This window comes from Canis aureus, chromosome X (assembly GCF_053574225.1).
Source record: "Canis aureus isolate CA01 chromosome X, VMU_Caureus_v.1.0, whole genome shotgun sequence".
Lineage (NCBI taxonomy): Eukaryota > Metazoa > Chordata > Mammalia > Carnivora > Canidae > Canis > Canis aureus.
The window spans coordinates 118827152-118833151 of NC_135649.1; the positions used below are offsets into that span (position 1 = coordinate 118827152).

The 6000-nt window shown below is 39.2% G+C and overlaps 1 long non-coding RNA gene across 1 annotated transcript in view; it reads left to right on the top strand.

Moving 5' to 3' along the window:
* The window catches only part of LOC144308088 (uncharacterized), a 478315-nt gene extending 473062 nt beyond the window's left edge, over positions 1 to 5253 (top strand). The window contains exon 21 of the long non-coding RNA XR_013374734.1: positions 4942 to 5253. This is a non-coding gene — a long non-coding RNA (uncharacterized LOC144308088). The remainder of the gene's footprint in view (positions 1 to 4941) is intronic.
* The last annotated feature ends 747 nt before the right edge of the window (positions 5254 to 6000 follow it).

Consider the following 6000-nt stretch of genomic DNA (forward strand, 5'->3'; position numbering starts at 1 on the left):
TTGCATGCCACCTACTATTGTGGTTGAGCTGTGTTTGTCTTTGGCCCAGTCGTCTACAATATCTCTCTTTGCCTGTTGGGGGCAAGGTTTGGTTCCTGTGTTGTTAGTAGGCCTGTCTGAGGCCACCTTGGGGTTGAGTTGAGTCAGACCAGGCATTCATCTGAGATGTAGTAGCACCAAACTGCATGGTGCTTTCTCTGTGTTGTCTCTTGAGAAGCTCTTTGGTAAACAGGACCTGCATCTAGAACAGCTTCCTGCCCCAACCCACTGCTGGGGCCTCAGTCAAACTGGCATGTGTGGTTATCTTCCATTCTCCTTGGGGCAGCAGTCACTTTGGAGTTATTCTGGCACCTGTCAGGACTGCTTCTATAATGTCAGGCTTATGGTGCTACTTTGGATGGACTCTTACCAAGAGAGACACCATCATATTTAAATGGTGATGACAAGATGCCAGTGGAGAGGGGATGTGGATAATACAGCAGGGATAGGGAGGAGCTAATGATCAGAGCTAGGATGCTAAAGAGGTAGCTATTGAGGACTAAGGTTCATGGCAGTAAACATATTTATAAAAAGACAATGAAAGCAAAGTGTCCTGTTGTAGGTAGATTTTGAGGCAAGATGAAAAAGTGATTCTAACTATATCTTCTATTATTTTCATAAGCAGTGTTAAGTCATCTGCTTATGAAAGGGTGAGTGGGGAGGTCCCATGGCTGGTATGCTTGAGGGGAATGAAGTTCCTTGTCGAAGGTGGGAGAAAGAAGCAGGTAGAAAAGTGGAAAGGGTTGCAGGCAGGGCTCTGCATCCAGACGTGAGTCCAAATCCTCAGATGAACCTTCTATTATTCTCTCCCAGGTGGTTTTCACTTTCATTCATTCATGAAAATGAATGTCTATGGTGGGCCCATTGTGTGCTGGGCTATGAGCTGAGGATATAAGATCAATAGAACACCATCCTTGCTCTCAGGGCGATGTTAAAAAAAAAAAGAAGAAGATCATTGTGATGCCTTGTAGGAAGAGAGAAACCAGAGCCCCACCCAGAGAGGCATACACACACAGGGGAGTTTGAGACACTCTTTTACACTTTGCATGCACACCCTCCACACCCAGCTGGGGGGAGCCTTGCTGCCATTCTCCACATCTTCCCTACTCTCTCCTTCTTTAGGTATTAAAAATTGCATCCATTTCAAGATGCCTAACACAAACCTTCATGTGTCTTTCCTCTCATTAAGCACCTGGTGCATTGCTTTTCAATGAAGCATTCTTTATCACAAGGGAGATGAGGCAGAGAATGCTCAGGAGAGCTGGATTCCAAGGCAAGCAAAAACCAACAAAGGAAATCATCTAAGTCAACTGCTTATACGTCATCATTTCTGCCTGACATTTTCTTATCAAAAATAAATGATCCTAAATCTATTATGATGACAAAAACTGGAACAAGCATCAGAAAAACTAGAGGCAAAATCTATCCTGAAAATAATCACTTAATTCTCATATCCTCCCATCAAAGAACATTCAACACTTCTACTCAAAACAGAATGTCAAATCAATTAAGTGAATTGATCACCCCTTTCCAGTACTGTTTCATGAATAATGGAGCTGTATCTTAAATCAAAAGATCGTTTTCTATTCCAGGCTCACAGGGTAAAACCATTATACATAATGGATCAAATTAATTGAATTATTACCTGTAAAGTTACCAGTAATGGCTTGCACAGAGTTAGCTATAATCATTGTCAGTGGGATTAATTGTACTAATTCTATGTTCATTTTCCAAAGAAGCTATACAACATTGCTTCTTGGGATATTCAGCAAATGCATAGAGAATTAGAACCATATTTGGCAGATTGCTCCAAATTCTGTCCTGATTAGATATTCAAAAATTCACATATAGCAGCAGAAGTTTATGTCTTTTACAAGTTGAAAAGAAGTGTCCAAAGTCATATTCTTACAAATCTTATACATACATTAGCCCCATCTCGAGGTTTTATTTCTTGTTATGATTGAATATCAGTCGAGATGAGGAATTTTTAAACTGAGTGAATTCCCATCAATTTGCAAAATATTCTGCAACCTATTAAGCCAGATGGAAGAATCACAGAGTCTCCTTGACCAAAAAAAGGTGAGAAAGGAAGAAGGGTAGGTTTATTTTAGAAATGGATACGTCTTTCTGAAGTTTAAGTAGATGGAACAAGAGAAGAGTGAAAAAGCTTCCTTAATCTGAAATCTTAATAACTGATATATGGCTGCAAGACCTTTACATTCTTAATACATTGCTTTAACAAAATTTGTAAAACCCAATTTCCTTGTTTATTTCGTATGCAACAAGTATTATCAGGCACCAGTTGCATGCTTAGTACTAGTGTAGGAATAGAGGGTAGAGAGACAAAGTTCCTCCCTCATTATAGTGTGTGTCTTGGGACAAGATGGAACATGTATAGGGGAGAGTGGTTTGGGCATTAGAGAGCCATACATGGGGCTCTGTGGGCTGTGTCATATCATGGCCACCAGTAATTTCTCTTCTGGCTGCCAATATGCTCTTTGTGGACTGTGAGCTACCAGCCAGCCCCAGCTGACTATTCTAAATTGATCTCACTCAATGTTCGTTTGTTTTTGTTGCAAACACTTGACTGTATATCTTTATTTTTAAAACGCTTCTTTATTTTATTTCCCTTGCAAATTACCAGTTTTACTGTTGGTGTATTAACTTTATCTGCCCAGCTCACTTTCTTCTAAGAATAGGATCCCATCTTCTTTTCAGAATTTCTCCCCAGTGCCCCAGTGGAAAGCACCGTAATACACAAGGTCTGAACCATCTCACTATAGGTGGTGTGTGGCCCAGATCTGGCATTAATGGAGCCCATCATTCTGGCCACAGCCAGTAGTTTAGGGATGGCAGTATAATCCCAACCAAGCCTATCAGCAGTCTCTGCTTTCCATCCAAAAAAGTAAGAAAATTGCAGGTGTCTGAGTTCAGAGTGCTGGAAATCCTTGATACATTTCTCCCAGCTGCTAGTGAGAAGTCTGCATAACCTAGGACAGAACATTCAATATGTCCTAGAGAGAACAGCCATGTTACACTCTAAATACTCTGTATTCTGCACCCTTACCAGTTATTTTTGTCCTAAAAGTCTGCCTTACTTTTATAACACTTAGCAGTATCTGAAATTGTATTAGTTTTCTCCTTCCTTATTGACCTTTTTCTCCCTCTGAAATGCAAGCGCTATATGACATCAGGGATCTTTTGTTTTCTTTCTTTGTCCACCTACCCTTGACACCTAAAACTATGTGTGTTTCTTTACAATAATTCAGGATATTCTAAGGAAGGAAAGAAGCCAGTTCCATGATGTTTCTATACTTGATTATTGTAATATTAAAAGTAGATTTACTTTAATTTATGGTAGGTTAAGTCTATCTCATTCATTGCTGCTGGCAATGTACAATGATACAATCACTTTGGACAACAGCCAGTTTCTAATAAAATTAATACATTTCCATGGGACCCAGAAATTCCACTTGTGTGTATGTAGTGAAAATAAAAGAGTGCTCATGTCTGCAAAAAGTTTTATGAAAGATGTTCATAATGGCTTCATTAATAATAGCCTCAAATTAAAAAAGACCCAAATGTCCATCAATAATAGAATTGATAAACACTTTTTGGAATATTCATGCAGTGGAATACCACTTGGCCACAAGAACAAACTACAGAGAAGCATAACAACATAGGTGAATCTCTAAGTTATTATGTGGAGCTCAGGAACCCAGACACAAAAATTGCATACTGTAGGATTACATTTACAGGGAGTTCGGGAGTAGGCAGATAGATGTCAGAATGGCAACTCCTGGGGGTGGAGGGCAGGGTGGGCCAGTAGCTGGGAGGGGCAGGAAGAAACTTGCTAAGTCATGAAACTCTAGTAAATTCAGACTTGCATTTTACTGTATGAAAACTATTCATTAATATATAAAACACAGTAGGGAAGTAATGAAGATCTGTTATGTGTATTCTATCTCCCCACGTGCAAAAATCAGCTCTAGGCTAGTCTGTTTAACTGAGCTCAGCAGAGAGAAACCTCAATCATAGTGGCTTCTTTTTGAAGCCTCCCTGTCCTCTGTCATGGGCAAAGCTTGAGACTATGATGTTAGAATCAACTCATGGGGCCTTCTTAGAGCTCTTGAGCCATTATCCTTTCTAAAACCTGAAAATCTTTTCTGGAAAGTAGTGAATCTTTAGATACCATGTGCCAGGTGATTTAAACACATAAGCTCCAATTCTCAGAACATCCCTGAATGTTGGAATGATTAGTTCCACTTTCTCCATATGAAATTTCTAAGGAAATACTTGCCCTGGGTGATCCAGCAAAGGGGAAGAATGCCATATTCTAGTGGCGGAGGCTTTACCCCCAATTTCAGAGAAAGCACATCCATTTTAATTCAGAGTCCACAAAAAAAAAAAAAATGACATACCTAGTCCATAGAATGGTTTGTAGGAATGATACATCCAGTATCCCTGAGACATGGAGGAACCAGAAGAACGGGAATTTACTTTATAATTTCATCTAGAGGAGACATGCTCTAGACTGTGGATTTTCCTTTGTCCAATTTTGGTAGTCAAATATATATGTATAAACTAGTCAAAGTAAAGGAGACATCAAAGGTGAATGCATTAACTGTTCATCGATCATTATTCCTATATGGATGAGTCCTCTTTCAGGGACACTTGGGTGGCTTAGTGGTTGAGCGTCTGCCTTCAGCTCAGGGTGTGATCCCGGGGTCCTGGGATCGAGTCCCACATTGGGCTCTCCATGGGGAGTCTGCTTTTCCCTCTACCTATGCCTCTGCCTCTCTCTCTGTGTCTCTCATAAATAAATAAATCTTTTTTTTAAAAAAAAGAATCTTCTTTCATTATGATGGGTTATAGTAACTCTTTTTTTTTTTCTTTTTTTAGAGAGGGGAAGAGAGAGATCAAGGAGCAGCAGAGGGAGAGGGAGAGAGAGAATCTCAAGCAGGTTCTATTCTGTGTACAGCATGGAGCCCGATGCAGGACTTGGTCTCACAACCCTGAGATCATGACCTGAGCCAAACCTGAGTCAGATACTTAAGTGACTGAGCCACTCAGGCACCCCAACATTCTTTTTTTAATTATTATGATTGAGGTAAAGTATGTATCAATGCAATTGATTCTTGAACAATATGGGTTTGAACTGCACGAGTCCAGTTACACACAGATTTTTTCAATAAATATGGTACAGTTCTGTAACTATTTTCTCTTCCTTTTAATTTTCTCAATATTTTTAGCTTACTTTATTATAAGAATGCAATACATAACAAATATACAAAGTATGTATTAATCAAACTTTATATCGTTAAGGCTTCTGGTCAACAGTAGGCTATTGGTAGGTAAGTTTTTGGGGAGCCAAAAGTTATACTTGGATTTTTGACTCTGCAGAGCATTGGTGCCTCTAACCCCTACATCGTTCAAGGTCAACCATATACCAATTTAACCATTTTGAAGTGCACAATTTGTGACATTAATTATATTCACCCTGTTGTTCAGCTGTCATCACTGTTTCTAAAATTTTTGCATCAACCCACATAGAAACTGTGTACCATTAAGCAATAATTTGCCATTTCCCAGCCCTAATAACCTTTAATCTAGTTCCTGTCTCTGTGGAGAGGAACAGCTATTTTTAATGTGATTTATGGGAGTTAACTAATTTCTTAGAAATAAAGGTTCGCTTTAAAACCCTTGGTTTGAGATGCTAAAATTAGGGTCTTATTGCTTCCCTCTCTGTCACCATAGACATTTTGACAAATAACTGAATTACTATGTCATAAAACACTAACATTTCCAGGAGAGAAAATAACATCTTTTCTCATCTTAAAGGGTTGTTATTTCCCTGGTAGAGAGACACTGTTGTGTCATGTATGTTATGTGAGTGAGTGAGTTGAGTGTGTGTGTGTTTATGTGCGTGCATTATAGGTATACACAGTAGAAGGAATTATC